Source organism: Atheta coriaria, unplaced genomic scaffold (genome assembly GCF_025399875.1).
Source record: "Atheta coriaria isolate IRGN ID8LTWV9N9 unplaced genomic scaffold, Caltech_Dcor_3.1 hic_scaffold_6_pilon, whole genome shotgun sequence".
In the NCBI taxonomy this organism is placed as follows: domain Eukaryota; kingdom Metazoa; phylum Arthropoda; class Insecta; order Coleoptera; family Staphylinidae; genus Dalotia; species Dalotia coriaria.
Genome location: NW_027045448.1, coordinates 12,533,858 through 12,556,963, shown reverse-complemented (window position 1 = coordinate 12,556,963; position 23,106 = coordinate 12,533,858). Strand labels below are relative to the sequence as shown.

At 38.1% G+C, this 23,106-nt stretch overlaps 1 protein-coding gene across 1 annotated transcript in view; it reads right to left on the bottom strand.

The window, feature by feature from the left end:
• LOC135794081 (nuclear receptor coactivator protein neosin) overlaps positions 1-19,868 on the bottom strand; it is a 35,132-nt gene extending 15,264 nt beyond the window's left edge. Inside the window, exon 1 of the mRNA XM_065305224.1 lies at positions 19,438-19,868. The gene's annotated coding sequence lies outside the window, so the exon portion shown is untranslated. The remainder of the gene's footprint in view (positions 1-19,437) is intronic.
• Positions 19,869-23,106: the final 3,238 nt, after the last annotated feature.

Genomic DNA, 23,106 nt, shown 5'->3' with positions numbered 1-23,106 from the left:
CATCCAGAAGTATAAGACTCTCGGTCGCAAACGACGCAAAACGACTAAATATTAATCCCCGTTGCTTACCGGCTCACGACTCACCGACTCAGGTTATTCTCTTGGTTATACCGCCGATGCAAACCGTTTTCGCATCTCTCCGCACTTAGGGGTTAAAAGGGTTACAACATTAAAACTGGTCGTGTCCGGTCCGGCGTCGGTCGTTTGAATTAAGATTCGAATATCAGCGTGTTATACACGCAGCCGCAAGTACAACAAAGAGGACACACAAAAGGGTAAGAGAGACCTTTTATTCTAATTGTGCCAGTTTGCTAGCCCCGAATGGGAGAAACAAGTTTGGCGCTCCAAAACATTGGGAACATTGGAACTCTCTGGAACAATAAAATGAGGTGAGGTGAGGTATATTAGAAGTTAGAGACGTGTTTGACTAGATGTGTCGTGAAGTCGGAGCTTTAACTTCATTTGCCCTAAGAACATTCGGACATTTACTGGACTTGTCCATTCAAGGATTTCTGAAAGACCGCCAACAGCAATTACCGTTAGTGAACCGTAGAGTTCCGAGTTAATTCCAAGTGCTGTGCTCGTGATGGCAGGACAAGGCATAAGTGAAATGACCCAAGAGTGAAAATCCTCCGATATAAATTCAGCAATTAGGACGCAGTCAATGGAGGAGAAAGTGAAACTAACCATAATAATCACAATCCACTCAAACCCTCGCTTTCTAACAGAAGTGTAAAGTTATCATATACCTGCTTGTCTGTAAACAGTTTATAAACATTTTATGAGGTGTTTAATAAGTCAGGAAGTTGGGTTGAGTCAGGTATCGAAGTATCGAAGTTATTGGGGAGGTGTTCCAACGCTTTCAACCACAACCACAACCACATAATGGTATATAGTTGAAAGTTAGAAGCGTTAGAAGTTACAACTCCCAAAACTTTCTCTTTAAACTCCTTGTAAACTCACACAACCATTGAAAAACCCATCAAAATTGCTTGTGTACAATTGCAGGTAACAGCCAAACCCTTTTTCAATTGATTGATTGACAGGTCACTTGATTGATCTCCCCTGGTATTCAATAAATTCAATAAGCTCAAGTGGAGGCAGGTATTTTTTGTGCACGTGCTAGAGTCTAGATGCAACTGGTGTAGTGTGGTGTGGTGTGGTGAAAACTGCAATCCATTGATACCCAAATAGAAATTGAGGTATCGGAAGCCGAATGGATGAATGATTATTGAGTTCGGCGCGTGTGTGGTTTTGTGCGATTCAGGTAGACACGAGCCCCAAACGCATTCAACAAGGATCAATTTATTTTTTGAATAGACCACCACACTAAATGGGAACTACTCAAATGTAACTAGATGTGATTTTGTTGGAAATACAAAATTTACCCAAATCAAAATCGTAGGTAGGTATATGGTTAATGTGGAAACCAATTTCGGTTTATAGTGGAATGGATCAATTGATCAAATGGAGTGACGATCGAATAAGCGTTATCGATATCAATTCGGATTTAAATCACTTTGCGCCCCATTGGGTACGGTATAACCGCGCTGCGTGCCAATATCATTAATCTCGTGCCTGTGTCGTTTTGCGTCGATCCGTGTCACCGGTTTCTGCGGGATATAAATCGAAAATTGCTAGTTGCCGGTAGTTGATCATTGTCACCGCGGTTGGAATAACGCTTTATTTGGGTTAATAATGTTATAATGTAAATAATGGTTAATCAATTATATCGGTTGATTTATTCACCGCAAACTGTTGCCCAGAGTTAATCATGGTGATTATCGCTAATGTCGCAATTTTACGGTAAACATGTTTGTTTACGTTTTGGACCGGCAAACCGGTCGTTGAAGTTGAATTAAGTCATTTTGGGTGATTGAGATAATGATGGGGTTTTTATGTTGATAACTCTTTGGACAAATTACCGGTAATAACATTAAATGAAAATAACCATCAAAGAAACTTTGTGCTCCAATTTCCTTTTCCAATTTTCTGCGTGGAATATACTCGTAAATCCCGCATCTCGAATGCAACACAACAATAACCAAAAAAATAAACCCACAGGCCCCGAATGTCCGCAATATGTTCTTGTTACAGCCTGGTAGTTGTCGTTGTTCAACCCTTTCGGATGGGCCAGTTGTGTTCCGCAACATTGCGAAATTTGTGCGACCCGCCGCGTGTTGGACTCTCCGGACAACAACCCTTCCTCGCTCGCGCTCGCGCGCTGCTAATACAAAACCTCCCGCGCCGTCCATAAATTCACATTATTATTAATTTCGCTCGCGAGCGCACACCGCGCTCCCGCTTGCCGCTTCCGAGGGCATTAGTTATGCAGCAGCGGAATTCGTAAACAATATGTGGCCGAGGCGCGGAATGGAATGGAATGTGTGCGCCTCGGTGTGTTTTGCGCCGCCGGACCGCCGGCCGAAGTTAAATGCAATTTATGGTTTTAATAATCTCTTAGCGGCTTACCGGCCCGCATCAGTTTTTAATTATGTTTCGTTGTTATAACAGCGCTCACCACGAAGAAACAATTGCTTATCTAGGGATAAGAAGAAAAAAAATCAATTTTTTCAAAAAAATATTCTTGGTTATATTTTGTAGCAAGATATTATTACCAGAATAAAATAATTATTACTTGTACTTCAAGTTATGCCCGAAGTTCAATTAAAACATTAATTGCTTGACATCTAGACAACAATAAAATCGTCCATTATGGGACTGCCTGCTTAGACTAGTGCTCGTCGGAATTGATTCGAGCACTTTTCGATAATCGCGATAATCGTCGTTGTAATCGTTCGCTCGCTCGTGCAATAATAACTTTTAACAACGCCGTTCATTTCGGTCGCTTCACGATGAAACCTCCCATCAGTCGAAGCACTCGAGCCAGTCGAGCAATTTAATTATTCGAATTTTACGATCATGCGCAATGATTTCGGGCGCCGCGCGGCGCAATAAGAAAACCAGCTTTAAATTATCAGGACGTACATTAATAGCGCAATATTAATTTAATGCTTATTATCTACACATTTTACCATAATCTCCGAGTTGTGATTAATTCAAGCATGAAAATAATTGAGTGTACGATGAAAACAACATAAATTTTGCAATAATTCAAAACAAATTTTTATATTTTGAGTTTTAAACCGCAAAAATCATGATTTTTCTAAAGAAAAACGAGAATTATAAAGGTGGTTAATAACATATTATTAAATAAAAGCTCACCCAAGATAAATTTCTTTCCAAGCACCTTTCCCAAGCGCGGCTAGAGCTTGTAGTTAGAGAAATGATTTATGACCAAACGATAAAGAGCAACCGCGCGTACCGCGCACTGATTGCGCGCGTCATAAATTAATTTTAATCTCTATGACTATTTTTTGTTATCGCGTTATTATTTTTTTTTCACAGACCTCCTGCACTATGCACTATAGTACATTTTTTTATGTCTAGGTCTAGTCTAATTCTACTAAGTCATTGCTAAAATAACTACCTAGTTGTTGCGAATATTTATGGACGTCAAAAAAATACACCCCTCAAGCGCACCCCAAGAAATAAAAGAAAAACGTACATAAAACACAGACAAAACGAGTCGCGTCGAATTAGTCGCTCATAATCGACACGATTGCAACTTTTTTCTCTGCTTTTCATTAAAGCATACTCCTTGGGACCCTTCTTTGAACCCCTCCTTAGATGTTTTTTTTATCAAATTATTTTAATTGCTGCCTTGCTTCGTTTCAACTCGGGGACGCGTTATTAGTCCCCGGGTGAGCTTACTGGAATGATATAATGTATAATGAATAGAAAGACGAAAAAAATCTGCAGTGGAATTGAATGTAGAGTAGTTTTTTTTTCTTTCATGGTGTTCATTGTCTTTGAATGCGAATGCAGTGCGATCGCAGTCAGAAATTATATGAGGTGTGACTGATTATAAAATTCAAGCATAAAACTTTCAAACATTGACTTGGGGAGCACCCAAAGATTCAAACGCATTCAAACATTTATAAATCTTAATAGACGAGCGTCGTTCCATAATCGTTATAATAGGTTATTAAATGTTACGATTATGATGATGACAGCGTCGACGTCGTTCCACGATTAAAACGTTGACTCGCAATAAAAAAATGCAGAAATCCACTTAGTGCGAAGAACTTTAATTGAAGTTAAATTTTAATATTTGGACAGATGACACTTTTGTAACGTTTTAATTTTTTCCAAATTGCAGTTTCAGTTTATTTTCGCTTTTAAGCATCTCGTCAAATATTTGCATTTGCGTCCTCCGCTCGTCCTGCGTCACGATCTTTTCGAGTGTTTATACGTTGAAAACTTTTCCGCGCTCTCGTCATGAATAATTTTCTTTCGCACATATTTTTTTCGTTTTTCCTGCGCCAGCGGCGTTCTCGACTGCGTCCTTAGCACATCCTTACACATAAAACGTATATATCGGGCTAAATATGTGTCGGAGTCGGTGGATTCTGGGGTTGGCGGGATGCACACAGCCCCTAAAAGTTTTTACACTCCTGCAACGCGCTTGCTCGCAGAACATGGCAGCAAAGAAAGTCATAATGTGTGTGGGGGAGGGAAAAACCCAACATCGACGCCCTTTTTTTTCTCTCTGCAAACGTCGAGACATCACGCAGGACGCGCGCCATCTTAGTTTGCGCTCCTGCACGCGATTTGCAACCATATTTTTTTAGTTTTTTATTTTATTTTGTTTTTTGCTAAATATAAATTACATATTTTATTTTGTAACGGTAGTTTATTGTCGCATGTTGCAATTATCAATTTAAATCTCTCGCTGGTGGTGTTTTCGTGTTTTGTGCGATTACAGCGCATAATAAATAATTGCGCTTTGGTGATGATAACAAGATTTTGATTTATTATCCAATCGCATGACTTATATTTTATTTTCATTTAAATACGGCCGTTAAACACGTTATTTGAATTTATTTACTTAAAAATCGTAATTAATTTGCAATCTTTTGATATTTTAATAATTATTTTATGAATCAAGTAGAAAATGAAAATGTGTCTGTCATCACATGCGGCGGACGTGACTACACCCATCGGTACACCCATCGGGTGGTGCACTCGGCTAAAACTTTTCGAGATCTAATCGAAAATAATTAATTTCGTCCTCGGCGCAGCGAAATAACGATTAGTGTCGGTCGTGACTTCATCGCCGCAAAAATAAACCGACCGCCTTTAAGAGGAGAACCTCCAGATGATGACAGGCCGTTGGAGGCGCAGGATATTGCAAATTTGCTGCACATCCGATTTAATTATGCATTTTAATGTTGATGGACAAGTCAACCAAACAGCAAATATAACCAAAACTAAATATATTATACTCTAATCAAATACTAAACTTTATACACTGGTTATAAATAATAATGTCTGCTAATGTGCCAGTTACCACATCCGCTGAAGCATAGCCAGCGTGCAAATTGAAATTTTTCGTTTTCTGGATCGTCGAAGAGAAATGAAGTTGTGCGCACACTGCTACCGTTACCGCCACTGCCGCCGCCGCCGCTACCGATAAACTAAGTGGAAGCTATTTGGCGGCGGCAATCTGGTTATTACCTACATGCTGCACGGCCTGGCGCCTGATGCAGTTAGCGAGAAATTGGTTTCGCTAATGCAGTTTCGATCCGGCAAACTGCAACCTGCAACTAATACGACGTATTTACTCTCCAGGCTGTTACATAACCTCGTAAACCGCAGCGAAAACTCGAGATTTCTCAGATTTTCATTTTCATGAAATGATGAAGCCGTAGTTTACTCTGTAAATGACAATGTAAGTAAATATTTACGCAACTGTTTGGTGGATAATTTGATGTGATTTAGCAAAGTCGAAGTCGTCGTAGATGAATTTGCGCGTTGTTTAATTTTAAACAGTTAAATTGTAGCAATTTGTTTCGGATTCGCGCGCGCGGGATATCTTCGAAATAAAAGAATATATCGGGAGCAATTAGGCAAATTGCTCGCCACCGCCTCCTTCGCCATTCATTCCGGGAGCTCGCAGGCACGAAGGCACGAAGGGGCAATTCCACCGGCAGCGCGACGGCGGCACGTCGAAATTAACGACGGCTAAATCGAGTGGTCCGCGCTCTTAAGCGGTCTTAGGACTCGACGAGCAGCCGAAAGGCGCGCTAGGATCTAAATCTGCCCGAGAATAAGGCTAGTAATTAGAGATAATAAAGCTCAAACGAGCCTGCCGGAGCATGGAAAGCTTCTAGTTTTACATTCCTTGAGACCATTCATTCATTCAATACTGAATGTTATCAAAATTTACTAATAACACATAAAAATCAATCAAAATATCAAAAAATTTACTTTAACAGATAAATTTCGGAGAAATAATTTTTATTTTTTTATTTTTTTTATAACACTCTGTATAATCAACGTCGAGAAGACAGAATTTAGAAGTTTAGAAGTTAGATGGTTTCTGGCTGTTTTTCCGAGCCTCGTTTTCGTGCGACGCGCTGCTTTTTAATTAGATATTTTGTGAAACCCTACTAATTAAGACACGTGCCTAATGTTAACTTAAAAAAAAGTTTAAACCAATATTATTTTAAACCAAATTTTAGTAAAATTTCAAAAATTTTACCAAATTACAAAACCATCAAATTTTTCTAACAGTTTCTGACTTTCTGATGAATATTTTATGGTTGAAATTATAAATAAAACCCAATTATGAGTGTAATAAGTAATTTAAGCTCTAAAACAGACCCAATTGCAATTTGCAGTCTTCATTATTACTTTTTTGCATATCCACCCTTCAAGATTGCTTTTTTTCTCAAATTTGTATGTTGTTTGAACATTGGCCGCTATAGAAATTTTGTACGCGCGTACATTATCAGGTTACACGCTGTCAGTCGGTTTGATCTTAAAGCAGAGTCTTTAAGACCCCGCACAGCGCTTGTGCAGCGCACGGCGCTAATTAAACTTAGAGGGCTGCACGCATCCGCTGCCGTTGATTAAAAAACTTCCAGCCCTGCCGAAGAAAAACTTTTTCTCCGACTTCGACTTCGACGTTTTTAATAATATACACGTTTTTTGATTTTTCCTGGGGTGTTTTCTCCCATCTGCACCCACGCGAGGGTGCGGAAAGTGCGTCGCTTGATGTAGATATTCATTAGGTCCGACTGCGAGATGATTATTAAGCAAGAAAAAGGAAATTCAAAAGAGCGCGCAGTAACTATGTGATTATTACGCTCGTCGAAGGAAAAGAGGGTGGTAAGACGTGAAAAAAAACCCGAGGGTTGCGTGGGCCGTTGACGAAGGGGAAAAATCCGCGAGTCTGGTGCGTGCCCAGCGCTTTGGAAAATTTCACTCCACCTTCTTTTCGTCGAGCGTCGCGACGCAGCGCACCCACCCCCTAACGGCAACTCCCTGACGCGCGCCAACCCGCCAACGCCGCTTCTACTGCCATCATGGCATTTTTCGCCCTGCACCACCCTCTTATCCACTCCGAAAGCTCGACTTCGACTTCAAGTTGAACGCAGGAATGGTAGACTAATCTATACGCCCGCAAATGTGATCGCAACAAGGGTGGAACATACGTAAACCAACAATATTTTTTTCGACAAGAGTGAGATGAAAAACTATGACGTGCGTGTTGTGATTTTTCCCCTTGCATGATAAAAATACGCGGTTATGAGGGTGTGAGGGTGTGGGGGGCGCTCCAATCGCGCACCGGGAGTAACTCACCCTATTTACCATTGTTTGCGATCGATTCGGAGCAATGTGTGATTTGGTTCGATCCGGAGCCCTTGGGCGAACCCCTCAATTCGAAAAAAATGACTCATGTAATTTTATTTTATTTTTTTTTTAGCGAAAAACTAAATATTTTATTATTGTATGCATATCTAAAAGTTTTATTTGTATCATAGTTGTGTTCAAACAATATTTTATATTGGTTTTTTTATTTTTTGCGTGGTTTAGTCCGATAAACCCGAACGTGGAGTGCGCTAGGGCGTCCCAGTCGTCGGCGCCGCGTCCTGTCCACGTGACCGATCGATAACGCCGCGGACATGGCCAGCACCAACTCGCTATCTTCTGTCTCTTTCTTACTAAGGGTTGGGTTTTGTGCGGGGGTGCGTTTTGGGCATTCCGCGTATTTCGCTTGGTGCGGCTCGGCGAGCAACATTTATATTACGTCTGATAGCGTATGTTTTATGTTAATTATACAGGGTGTTAATATGTGATTTTTACGTAAATGTAATTTTTATTAAATTTAATTTGGATGAAATTTATTTGTTTTTATGCTGAATGTTTTTTAGTATTTTTTTTTCATGAGGTTTCGAGTTGAAAGCTTTGAGCTGGAGTTGAGTTAAATCGAGAATACAAATGCGGATGCACGTTTGATTGCGGTGTGTATACACCATTTAATTTGGCGCCTAATAGCCGGCCTAGCTAGCGCTGAAAATGCGTCGAAACGTGGTGAAATTTTTATTTTCCGTGCGATGCACATCCGGAAAAAATGCGCGCAATTCGTCGACGCCGCCGACCTTTGCGGATGTATGCGCGCGAGCGGATGTTTGTGAATATCGCGCGCTGGCTGCGAAAACATGTTTCAAAGCGAAATGAATACAAAATCGAGAAAATCTAGCTGATGACGATATACGTGTATAAATGTAATGGAACACTTTTGATCCCATTGGAATTTTCTAACAAACACTAATTTAAAAACGAAAAAAAAACTACAAAACAAACAAACAAACATGAATATCAAACAAAATACTATTGTATTTTTTTTTGCAGCGAGTAAATATATTTCCCGATTGTTTTTACAATAATAAAATTTGTTAAAAACTTTGCTTCATCATTTGATGCTTATCACCGTGAAACAAAAATTGTTTGCACAACGCGAATCGCCCGGAGGGTGACAAAACGCTCGCGTTTATTTTTTGATGACGTTCCCTCTCGTCTGTTATTTTTGCGAACGCTACACATTTTTAAACGCTCCGACAGCGATAACGACGATAACGCATTACCCTCCAGACCTTCGCCTTTCTCCACGGCTCTGCGTTAAAAGCAAAATAAACGAAACGCGAAATAAGGGTCGTCAAATATTAATTTTTCAGCATCTTTGTCTACACTCCCACTTCAGCTCACAAAGAAGATACAGAAACGATGATGCAATCCTCACTAGCAAAGCAAAATAAAAGGCTTTTCATATCTTCTTGATGATTTCGTTCGAGTGCGGTGGAAAAAAAGATGCTGGAGTGTAAAAAGAATCGAGGGGCTACGATTGCGATGTCAACATCAGTGCATGAAGGGTTGAAATGTTGAAAGAAACTGCGCTTCAAAAGAAGGGAATATTTTCCTACCTAAGACAAAGATTGAGGGTGGAGAAAGGGGTTGAAATGCTTCAACATAAAAATCAATAAAATCCTATCCTACTTTTTTTCCTAGACATTAATAGTATATTAAGTATCAAGTGAGTAAACAGGAATTTTAGTCACGGGCGAAGCAAACGTTTAATCAATCGAGTGTTTAACAACTTTTAGCGACGTGATGCTTACGCTATTTTTTCTACTTTGCAGGCGCAAGTTCCAGCCCGTGACTAAAACCAGTGACTAAAGTGCTTTAGTCACAGCCGTGTTTAAAATACCACTTTTAATGTCTCAAAACCATTGAAAAACGAATTTTAAAGGTGAAAGTAGAAAAAATAAATTTTCTGTATGTTGCGTTATTAAAATATACAATTTGCAATCAGGGTCATCACCTATCTCCATCAAGAATATCTACAATCTGCAATCTCCACTTATCGAAGCAACTTCTTCTTCCACCGAAGACGAGTTTATCATCCAATCTAAATGCTCTCGCTATTATCGTTTAAAATCATCGAAAGCCATCTCGAGTGTCAACCGCCATAGTTATTCTTACACCCGGGCGCGCCAATCTTATCTTCGCATGCGAAAACAGAAGAGAAGAGAAGCAAGCGAAAAGTTAAGTGAGCGGAGTGTGTAAAGTGTAAAGTGTCCGAGATAGCGATCACGGAATGTTCTACTTGTTCGGGTTTTCGCACATTCGCGACTCAACTCTCGCCAGGTAGTACCCACGAACCCAAGTAGCACTTCCAAAGTGTTATTTCTTGTAAAGTAAGTAAGTAAAACGAGCAAAACAGCCCACGAGGAACTTGCAAAGTGCAGAAAATTTACCACGAAGAACTTGTGAAACATTGCTCGCGGACAAGGCGCTGTTATTTGTTTCTTTTTTAATTAGACTTGTGGGAAGTTTATATTTTTCGTTGATAACATCCCACTCACACAGTCGAAACGTAGAAATATTTTATTTAAATTTGACTACGCTTATTGTGAAGATGGGCACAGGTCGCAGAAATTCGCAGGAATGTTGCAAGAGCTACGCAATGGTGTCGTAAACATTCGCTCGTAATTGAAATGCCAGGCGCACACAGCGCCGCGCAGCGTGCCGTTAAGGAAACAATTAAGTCGGCTTTACATGCCATAAAGTGCGCTAAGCACGTCGATGCTGCGAACTTCTTCCTCTCGACTAAATCTAACTTAACCTATCATGCATGTTCGGAGTAAGTACTTACACTTATGAATGTGAATGCAGACTCTATTAACTTGATCGAAAACAAGCGCAGTTTGATTATAATTGAACGACTAGCAAGTATTTTAATATTTCCGTTTCAATCTACAATTTTACTAGGGCTTCACGCGATACTGAGACTTTTCTCGTATCGTCTCGGTCTCGTCTCGGAAAAGCGAGACGATACCGAGACGAGACGTGTTTTATCAATTTCTCGGCGATAGCGAGACCACAGTCCGAGTCTCGTTTTTGGTCTCGTTATTGGTCTCGTGAATTTTTTTTTATGAAGTGGATATTAGTAAAATGAGAAAAGGGCCAATATATGAAATCCAATAGGGGATATATGCACTTTAGTTAAAATACAATCCACTTGAACAGCCGCACTTAAGTTTTTATACTTTGCACTAAGAAATTCATATTATGCACTATAGATCCACACACATACCACTCACACTACGCGAAACACATCTTAAAACACAGCCACCAACACAACACACTCTTAAACGAACATATAAATTCAATACACGACACTATTTTCAAATCCCTCAAAAAGCTCCACATACCTACTACTGACGATAACACACATTAACACAACATGCCATTCCAATATATGACCATCTGTGAAATATTTCTTTTGTATATTCAAAAGAACAAGTCAGTAACCGAATATCATGACCTTTTTGCCTTTTTAAAAGTTTTATGAAAATTTTGTCTTTGTTTATACATCCGGGGACATATTTTTGTGTTTTTCTGTACTAAAATTTATGCTATAGTCCGGGACGAAAAAGTGTTCATGTTGACAATATTTTGTAGACAACTTAATAACCGAATATGATTTTGATCTTTTTGACACACAAAATTGAATTGTTTGATAAAAGTAATTGGGGAAAAGAATTAAAACATGCAGCTATCCAATGTTTCGAACTATTTTATAAGGAATATGCGAAAAACACCCTCGAGCAACCTATTGACACGATAATTGAAAGAAATTCCAATTCAATTAAAAAATGTGATAATTGTGATAATTAATATTTTAACCTATGTATGTATTTTTGGAGTAATTAAATGATTAAACTTTTGAACTGCAAAGATCTTCAATGTTTTCTTTACACTTAAAACCATTAAATGTGAAAAAAAAAGTATAAGAACAAAGGCTTCACGGGTATCGCGAGACTTTTCTCGTATCGTCTCGGTCTCGTATCGCTTTTACGAGACGATACCGAGACCGAGACGATACTTTTGATAGTCTCGTCCAGTCTCGTCTCGTGTGAAGCCCTAAATTTTACTTTATGTAAAGCAAAAGTTTTAAATTTAAAATTAACAATACTTGTCTTAAAACTGACAAAATCATCATTTTAAGTAAGTAAATAAATTGCAATAAAGTTAAATTTTATTTTTTATTGCAGATTCAACGTGGATTACCATAACACCACTTTATGTTTACGATCGGCCGATGAAAAGCCCGGTTAGCAATCAGTTTCATAACAGTATGCTAATTCATACATGTAACATGTAACTTGTTTTCCTAGCGACCTCACCGCGAGCAGTTTAGATGTACTCGCATCTTATTTTATTTCTTCCTGTCACAATCACACACAATTCGCAAAAAAAACGCTTTTATTATTTGCGTTGAAATGTGTAACTTATTTTTTTTTCTAGGCTTTTTGTTAATTTGCATGCATTAGCAAGTAAATATTCTGTGTGAAAACAAAGTTGTCAGGCGAGTTCCAGTTGAATTTCTTGCTTGTACTCGGTGGCGAAACAACTTTGTTGTTTTTATGTTTTAATGTATGCAAGTTTATGCAAGCATGCAAATCGAGCAGCAAGGGGTTGCACCTTCGGCTCAAGCAAGTTTGGCACCTTCGAGGATGACGGATCTCAAGGGGACACAATGTGAATTTCTTCCAAAGGTTCACTCTCCACTAAGGGACGACTCAGAGCTCGCATTTAATAAGATGCTGATGGAACTATTCGTGAAGTTTATGATTAATGTTTTATAAATGTCACCGAGGACAAAAAATGTCAACGTTATTTAGTCTAAGGTAAAAATAGCATGAGAAGAAAATAAATGACTGTGTGCATAATACAGGAGTGTTTCAATTATGGTCTCTCTATGCAAAGAGTTGAATTATTGTTATTTGCGTATTTTATGTTTGAAACGCCGTAAATGCCAGCAAGAAAATTGCATAAACCTGTAAAATTTGCATATTGATAATACGCAAAGATGAAAAACATGCGTTTGCGAAATTGATGAACGTAATTTGCACAAATGTTCATCAATTTGCAAAAGATTAGATGGTGACTTATGCAATATTCGCACAGTTGGAATGTTGGAAGCAAGTGGTTTGCTTGTTGCTGCCATTTTAAATCTTCCACGCAACCAGTTAACGATCTTTATTGGATTTGAGTTGTGCACACGCATCGCAAATCATCGTCGATAGGCAAATAATTTAATTTATGTGCAATAAACAATATTCGTATACACGTAGATATGAAATACCTAACCAAACTTGCACGTTGCGCATGCGCAAATAATATTTCTCAACCAATATAGGTTGTCAAATAAAATCCACGATCAAATGATGATTAGTTGACAATTTCGCACTCAATAATTTCTCTAAATGCGTTTACGCGCCAGAATGATTTATAATTGCCTCGTCGGCGAGCGCGCTTGTTGCGCGGCTGTTTATATTAAACGCGTGCAAGATGCAAGAGCGCTTAACAAAGGCACGAATTCATCATCAATCTTATCCGCAAGACGCACCGCAATTTGCGCTGGCATTTAGCTGGAACGCACCACTCGGCGACGATTCATCAATGGCGCGCGCGCGCGCGCACAACCCGAACAAGAAGTGGATGCGATTATAAAGAGCAGCTTTATTAATTCCTTCGATAAGGCAATTGCGTTATTAACAAGTGTGTTACTCTCGCTTGTCTTCTCTTCAGCGCGGCGGACGCTTTATGCAACGCGCAATTAATTATCTTGCCGATCGGCGCAACGAATTAAAAATTTTGAGTAATCGTTCGGAATAATCTGCTATACTTTAACAAGATGTTTAAAATTACTCTAGAGTAATATTATATTAATTACTTGTGACAATTATCCAACTATAAGAAATATAACCATAAAAAATGTATATTTGGTTGCCTAATTTAATATTTTTATTTATATTTACTTTTTATTCTTATTTTTATCATTAAAATGATTTATAAAGACATAAACTTCATTAAGTTTCTTCCCTGAGTTAATGGTTGATAATTATTTATTACATTCATATAAAAACTAATCGATAAACGCGTCGTAAAAGCAAAAGCGGAAATGTCGCTACAAGTTTCTTGCAAAAACCTACAAAGTCTCTCTCGCTAATCACTGCAACTTTGTGTTAACATCCAAATGACTACAAACTAACGGCAACGACAACAAAAACAACACTCACAAAACAAAAGTTGTTTACTTAGCGAAATAGCCATAAAACTTCGTTTTGGTTTTTTTTGTCACCGGCAGAATGTCTCCAGATGACATGTTTATAGACGAGCCTTTCGCCGCTGATAATTACTTGCTTGTTTAAATAAAAATTAATTAAAGAAAATTGCGAGGTAAATAAAATAAAGCCTCTCTGCGCGTAATTCAGCCGGGAGCCACATAAAAACGACAAATGCGATAAAAGTGCGCTCGCGAGCCGAAAAAAAAAGCGCAAGAGGAGAACAGGATGTTGTTCTGTTCGTTAATTAAGCAATACCAAATTCGCTTGTAGAAAAAAAATTAAAATGCTAAACTCACGGGATGCATAAACGAACAAAAAGCGCGAGCTTTTAAGATGTAGTATACATCGAGGACAAAATAGCGCGCAAGAAATAAATGTTCGTTTAATAACGATGTAAAACGCTTCGAACGCATGTTGATGAAGGTAGACAGGCTTTTGTGCGCTGAGGTCCTTGCAATTATCTTATTGAGTAATTATGCGGTGGGGATTGTGCCCGGCTAAATGAGTTCTTAATGAATAAACGAGGAAATGAGTGTAAATTCTTTAAGACTCGAAAGAAAAAAACTAAAATTCCAACTGAAATAACTTAAATTCTTCGTTTTAACATCTGACAAGTGACAAATGCCAGCAATTTTAATCCGATGTTAAAATTTTCTGTTTTCTTATATAACAGATAACGTAATATTTTATTAAATTAAAGCATACAACTTTTTATTAGTTGTGTAGTTGAACTAACTGAATTTCTTATTCGTTATGCTCCTTGTTACCTTGTTACCTTGTTAATAACACCTCGGTGGACTCCTGCTGAGCCGACTATTGGCTACCGCTTCCGATGTGCGTTTCTCATGCGGACACGTAACAAGTTTATTTTATAAGCAAGAGAATACCCCGTTCCGCGTTGCGGTAATTTCAGTTGTCGCTTCATTCCTCATCTCTTGAAGCCTCGTGCGATTCCTGCTGACCGACTGCATGCTGGCGCGCGACGGGCGAATTTTTTTGTTCCTGTTAATCTTGTTACACACGCAGCACACCTGGCAAATTCGCATTTTTATGTAATTTCGCTTTTTTTTATTGTTATTTCCCGCTGAACGTGCGGCTCGTAATCCGCAAGAAACAAATAAAGTCTAAAATGATTAATCGTCGATTGTTCCAGGAAGAAAATACTCCACTTGTGCAAAAAAATGTTATTTATGTATCAGGCTAATGAAGTTGCCGGTTATATAAATATAAACAAGTAAAAAATAAAACATAAATTATACTGTAAAATTGTGGATTATATGTTTTATGTCTATCTTCACTGTCAATTTGTAAGTTTTTTTGAATTTTGTTTTCTGCTGAATCGTTTTGCATCCAATATCGTATATTATTGTATCGTGCCGGTTTGTAATACCTGTTTGCGCATAAATATTCACCTGCAAGATCTAGCAGAATACGAATATTTGCTGTCGAAGCAAAAGGGCTTGTGCTTGCGTTGATGCGGCAGGCAAATTGTCGACGCCAGCCAACTCAGCAGGAGAGTTTCGTAATAAACTCGCGAGTTTATCAAATATTTACATTTTGCGCAAAAACCGCACCGTGAAAAATTCCATACTGCATCAGAATACTACCGCAATATGCAAAATATGCTTAAAATCAATTTGTGTGCGTTTAACTATACATAATTCAAACTATGACTCGATTTTTATGAGTCAATCGGTACGGCTATACCGTTTTCACTCACTCCGTGTTTCTCTCTTGTAGGTTAGTGAGCTTACAAACTGATGGGTACAGCCCTGAGAGTTAGCCGAGACGCACACCTCGACCGCGCGAGTGTACTCCCCTCAAAGCTCTCGAAAGCTCCGGCTGCGCCCCACTGTAAGTTACGCGCACGGGCGTGGTGTGAAGATAGCACACAAACAACTACTTCAACCGGTAGGGTATAGATGGCGCTAGCATTCACTTTAAAGTCATAAATTTATTAAATTCGGTGATAATTATAATTCACTACACGCAAGCTAATAGAATAAATTAAGTAATTATTTTTTTAACATGCAATTTCTAGAACGTACTAATTTATGCAATTAAAACACGAATTTCACACACACAAAAAATTGCGTTGAAAATGAATTATAATGCATATTATTGAAACCGCTCGGATGGAATTTCATCGTCGTAATCTTGCACGCATCTCGCTTTCATTTCCTTGCGATTTCATAACATTTTTCTTGTGTATACACTCACACCGCGAACGGTGCCATTATCGCCCTTTTGTGCACACATTAGTCGTGTTCGGAGTGTGCGCGCGCGTACGCCGAAAGAGAGTGATATTATAATGCAGCTATAAAAATACTCATTACTTTCATAATAACCCGAGCGTAATTGCAATCTAGTTTTAATGCCGGAGCGCATGTGACCATTTGTGACCACCGCGCACGGCCGTGTCGTAAAACGCGCACAAATTTGAATTTGTACTCACTATCGCTGCACTTGGTTGGGATACTGCATAGGCTAGTTTTATGCAGGGTACAAAAATACGCCATGATGTAAATTTTAATTGGGAAATTCCGCAGGTAATTGCGACGGCAATGTTCTAATGTAAACACGGTTTTTATCGGCGGTGTGCGCGAATCGCCTAATTAATCATGTAATTGGACGCTGCGCGCGCCGCGTGCTACCAACCTGTTATTAATTAATAATTTATCACGTTAATTGGCTAGATCTTGCGCGCGCAATCCGGGGGTGCATCTCATCAGAGGCAATAATTCATCTAGCTAGAGATATGTAGCTTATCATGCCTACTAATGGTGTAATAGTGAAGCCACTAATATTTTTGCACTAAATTTAATTTTTTCAAAACAATAAAATTATCTATAGTCACTCCACACTTCCAAGAAATAGAAAAAAAATTATAATTTTAAAAATTTATCATTTACATAAAAACTATTTGTGATATTGTTATAATTCTTTCAAAAATATATTCTACGTATAATTCTACATCTGATAGAGTAAATATTTTGTTTATTTAAGTGTTAAATAAAAAGTTATAAACAATTAAAACAAATTTACCTAAAAAAATCTACAAATTACTCTGTAACTTTTGATTAAAACCAATTTTACTAAAAATTTAGATTTTATTACACGCAGAATTAAATTCTGAAAAGATTTATGAAGAAATAATTTATACCACTTGATTGGTTCCCGAGTAATAAATTATTTACTAAACTATAAAGTTATAATAGCCGCGCCACGTAAGGGTGCCGCACCTATACTTATAATATAGTAAACAATTTCGCTCGGGGGTACCGAATGTGCATAGTTAATCGTTGAGTGCATAATTAATTGATTAATTGATGTTTTACGTACAGCGTGTGCATTAGCATTTTAAATTAACGACATCGCGGAAATAATAACCGCAACAATGAAGGCGAACATAAAGCGGCGAGCCGCGAAAATGTCTAAACTCTAGCGTGGACGAGCGAAAAATTAGCGAACGATAATTATGCCCACGTTCATGTACCTATGAGTTTTTGTGTACGTAATAATATTGCGCATTTATTACTGAATACATAAATGATGAATGCAAAACACGACATTAAAACTGTATTATTATATAACAATTAGGCATCCTGGCTTCGTCGTTGAATGCGATTAGTAATTAAGAAACGTTTACACTTCTGAAGCGGTAAATAATATTTCCGCCCATATGTAATTTGGGATTCTATTCAGGATACATATTAAATATTAGTTTTAGTCATTTAACTCAATACGCAGTCACTAGCACAAATTATTGCATCTGACCGCCATCTATGTTCCAATCTCTTTAACAGATTGACGTTTGACACTCTTTATCATATTTATAGAACTATAACCTCAAAAACATATAAATACTATCAAGAACTAACTAATTTCAATTGATCTTTATTTTCTCTGGCTATTTCCAACTATAAATAACTAAAACCAGTAATTTTGATCAGAAGCGAACAAAAAATAACGTTTATTGTACCCAAAACATTGATATCAGCCGTAAATCACAATGCGAACAGTGCCTCAATAAATAATCTTTTGTTGTGTTTTAGTGGGTGTTTGATTAATATGAGAAAAATTAGTTAAAACGAAAATATGAGCCTGAATTCGCCTACACGCTGCCGTGTGCCGTGTGCGTTCGCTGGAATATTTTCGATCCGCGCAACTATTTATACATTTTAATCACGCAGCGCAAATGCACAGCGCCTACCTTATACTTATTTGTGCGTTTGTGCGGCGGCGGCGGCAGCAATGTGGCACCGAATAGAAATTTATTTATTAATTTACGACGTCCCTCGCGAGTGCCTCGACTGGGCTTATTGTGGGTTCACATGCACGCATGCATTATGTATTAACTCGCGCACAATTCAACCAACGAACTTTTATACGTTGCAAACAAACAAACTAGTTAGTTAGTTTATTAAAATATATGAATTTTACTATTATTAATACGTCGCCATGCGCACAAGTACAAGTTACAAGAGTTTTTCATTCGATTTTCGTAAATTTATTCCCGAATTTATATTTCGAAGCGGGTGTTTTTGGCTGATAGATTTCGTAATTGATCGAGGGTGGTTTACACAAGACTGATTAGCGTAGCGCTTTTTTTCCTCCCGAATATCACTTAAGAGAAGAATGAATCGCGACGCGGATGATTCCCCAGTGAGGCGATATCGACGCGAGACGCTTCTCCGGTTTGATAAATGACTGACATCTTTCTTGCCATCGTCGGCGATGGCAAGCAATACATATCAGTGCCATTAAGCTAAGAAAAGCTAAGCATGCTAAGCATGCAATTTTTCTTTTGCCTGTGCTTCTTTTTCTTGCTGATTCATGTAATAATATCGCGACGTGAAGAAAAAACGAAGAAAATTATAATAAAAAACAGTGTGTAGCTAGAATGCTACATGCCTGGTGAGTTAGTGATGTTGGTGGTGATGGTATTCTAATATAAAATATAATTTTTTATATTTTGGTGGTGTGCGCACGACACATCAGCCTAATGACGCTTTACCCCTACGCTGGTTGCGCCCTCGCATTATGTCCCATCCACACCCGTCCGGCCATCTTGTGCGCCGAGGCAGACACACGCGGCGGTGCTATTTATTTATATATTAAATTTCGCACGCCTCGCGCCCGCCGCGCGCACTTTAATAACGCCATAAATTACGTTTCATACTTTTCACACTTTCGCACCGAAAGCGCGTTTTTTACTTACATTAACCGCACAATCTTATCTGCACACACTTTAAACGTTTGAACAAACAGTGTTGAAACATGCGACGATTACATGTATGATTTACTTCGTTTAAAACAACTGAAAACAAAAAAATACACATAATTAGTTTGTTTAACACACACAAAACGTGTATATACCAACTTACCTTACGTGCTTGGCATTTTTAGTTTTCATTTTTTCCTGTAGTTACTTCGGCGTCTCCAAAATGCTAATAACGGCATTCTAATGCGTTTTATGTATGTAAAATACGTCATATGAAGAAAGTGCACGTAGCGCGTTCCGGAGCGAAAACCGAGGGTGGAATTTTGCACCCGTATTCGCGACCACACCGACGACGACGTAATACGAATAATAGTAATTTGGAACGACCTCCAATTTAGCTTAATGTGCTTATATTATTTGGGGAATTGCTGCTTCCCTCGTTCCGAACACTGCCAGTAACGACAATGAACTTAAAAACGCACGTAAATGTTTAAACCCGAAGCAAAAAAACTAATAACAATCACAATTAACGTTCCATACACTCGGAAACATTTATTGGCGTCTATTCGAATGGAAAGTTACTCACGCACTAGTTTTGTTATTTCACCAAACTCAACAAACAACATTCCTATCTCTTGTCGGCTGCAAATCGCTGTAACCTCTAAAAGTTCTTGATAAAGACGCGCGAATTGCACGTACACCAAGTGATTGACTATAGGCAATCCAATCAACACAATTTTTAAATAAATCATAAAATTTAAAAATTGCATTTTTACAAAAATACATATTCCGATGTTATTAATAACATTTATAAGAAAATTAATGTCAAAATTCATTTTAATGCATTTTATGAACTTTCAACTTGTTTTCGAATATCAAACATGCTCTCGACGATTCTACACCCAATACTCTACACTCTCTCATCCTATTATTATGTAAATTTATTTGGCGATATCTGTAGGTAGTCTCGACGCATGCAAGGGTTAACCCCACGTATACCTCACACAAGATGCGCACAATATACCTACGTGCGATGATCGGATGCAGGTTTTACGACTGCGATGTAAATTTCGACAATAAATATCGAATGTATATGGTCGTGCGAACGCGCGCACTTCAAAATGATTAATTATCATTTGATATTTTCACCTACTTACGGCTCACGCGACATTGCATTTGAATAAAACCCTTACAATCGAAACATTACACTCGACACTGCATATTCTAACCTAACAAACAGGGAGCCATTGAAATCATTGAGGAATATTTAAACTTTCAATGCGTATGAACTTGGGAGTGTTGACATTACGGTGGAGAATATTGTGGAACACACCTATTTCCTATTTGACTCCGAAGGAGTGTTTATGATGGGCTATTGTTCTCTTTACGAGTGAAATATATCATATTTAGCCATAAATGTTTATGTTTTGAGGTTATAAATGCCATCATCGAGCGGCCATCTTGTTGCGTGGACGCATGACAGTTCAACTCGTCGTTAACCTGTAAAAGTGTGTGGAAATTAATTAGATTCAGTCTAAAATTTAATTGGTGCCTGAAAGCGACGAATTAAAGCCGCTTACCACACTTAAAATGTAGATGCGGTAAGCTAGCCGCGAAAACAATCAACAATTAAAACGTTAAACGCCATTAAACCAAATGCTATTTATGCTCATTCGCCACGGCTTTCGTTGCGTGCTGCGTTTTGTTCGGTTTCACGAATTAAAAATTAGAGCCAAATCAACTAATGAGCAACAAACACTAAATTAAATTAATCTCGCACGAAATGCTGCATTTACAATTAAAATTAAAACTAAAAAGAAAACATACCATGTGTGTAAAGTGTGTAAATCCTGTATAATTAAAAAATTAAATTCCGTTTCTTAGAGGATGTAAAACGCGTTGTAGACGAAATAAAATTATTACACATGTCGGTGGAGTTCGAATGCGCGCGCTCGCATTTCTAATTAAATGTTTTTCGTATAATGACGATAATTAGAGTGCAAGCTAAAGCGAAGAGGAGGCGGCGACGCTTATATTTGACGAGGCGAATAATGCGGAGCGACTCGCGCACGCCGCGTTTGCATAATAGGCGCGGTGGCTGATACGCCAACTAATTAATTAAAGTAAAATTGTTCGCTGCGAGATAATGAGTCCGTTAATAATAAATAAATGATTATATTACATCTATTAGTGTGCAAGTAATAGATACACACGAAGTGTGGTTAATTAACTTCAATATATGCAACCCAAACAACACATATCTAAACTAACCTGTTTCTAGATGTCAAATTTATAACCTGAAAACAACAAAACACTTTTGTATTTTTAATGATTTGTTTCTTCAATTATGGAATCTATTTCACTTTGCATTTTCGTTCTGCTCGTCTCGCATTTCGATACGCTTCGAAGATGTAGCGATAAGCATGCTCCACGCAGCCAGCCGCCCCCCATCTGCGCGTAGAATGTAAGTATATTTATGTGCGCGATATGCCGACTTGCGTAATGGCCGTCTTGGGGGCTGCACGCCTGCCGATAGACGATAGAAGCTCGCACCCCGTAAAATAACGTGTTTAATTATTTTTTGTTGCTTCGACGAGCACAAGATGTGCAAAGAGAAGAAAAATATTACCAACCTACAAGAATAGCACGATGGCAGAATATTAGAACATGGGAAAACTTCAATATTAAATATTTAACATATGGAGATTTACTTACCTCATTTCTTATGCGATGAGAAAATATTATCTTCACATACAATTCTTACCCTTAGCAAAGCATTACAATGTTTCATCTTTTTGATATTTTTGCAACGTGACAAAACACAAAGCTAATATGCAAATATCAAGTTCCCTCTGGCAAAAGGGATGATAAATAAATATTAATAATTATTCAAATCACTTTCGCTGCGCTCCGAGTTCACGCGCTCGCATAGAAACCTAGAAAGAAATCAATTTAAATATAAATGGCGAGGGTTGCACCTAAGTGCTTGAGAATATAATTCCCAACAGTAGATACAGGTAAAAGGGTTAAGGGTTAAGAGTTGCGCAGGTAATGTAACAACACAGATTAATAATATGAAGGGAAACGAGAGGAAACCGACCTAATGCAAAGGTGTTTGCGGATAATGTGACGTTGGTGTGATAATGCCCTCGGCGATGTTCGAGGGTAATCATTCGAAACGCATCGATTTCCGATGTGGATTGATCGATTCGGGGTGGCTTACATTGTCGACATCGATAAATTGGCCTTTTTGTCAAAACTAGCTATAAATCGCATCGGTGAATGCGCTTTACCTGTTCTGTTTGTTCGGAGGCTCTTTCAGGGATGAGGGATGATGAATACACGCCACACCACCAAAAATATATATGAATAGTGCTTGTTGACTGTAATCATGTTAAGTGGTTATATCGACTCAATAAAAATCAATTTATTATGAATGTGTATGATGGGTTGCCTATAAACACAAAAATTCACATTTATAAAAGTAGCTTATAATAAATATGTACAATAGGTTGCCTATAGTAGTCAAAATTGATTTCTTGTTTTAAGTTTAATTTTATTGATTAAATTATAAAACTAATGACATCGTTTACAAATAAATTCGAAACAAACGAGAAAGAATTCCGCCGCGTTTGTATTCGTTTTTGCAAAGAGCAAAAGAATCGATCCAAAACGAATTTCAAACGCGCGAGCAACACACAAATAAAATAAAACACCATGCATTGAGAGTTTCGAGACGTCTCTTTCACTCACGCGCTGCCAAATAAATGCCACAATACATTTCAATTTCGATTCGATTCCCGCATTCGGAAGAAACGGAAGAGCGCACGAAATGCG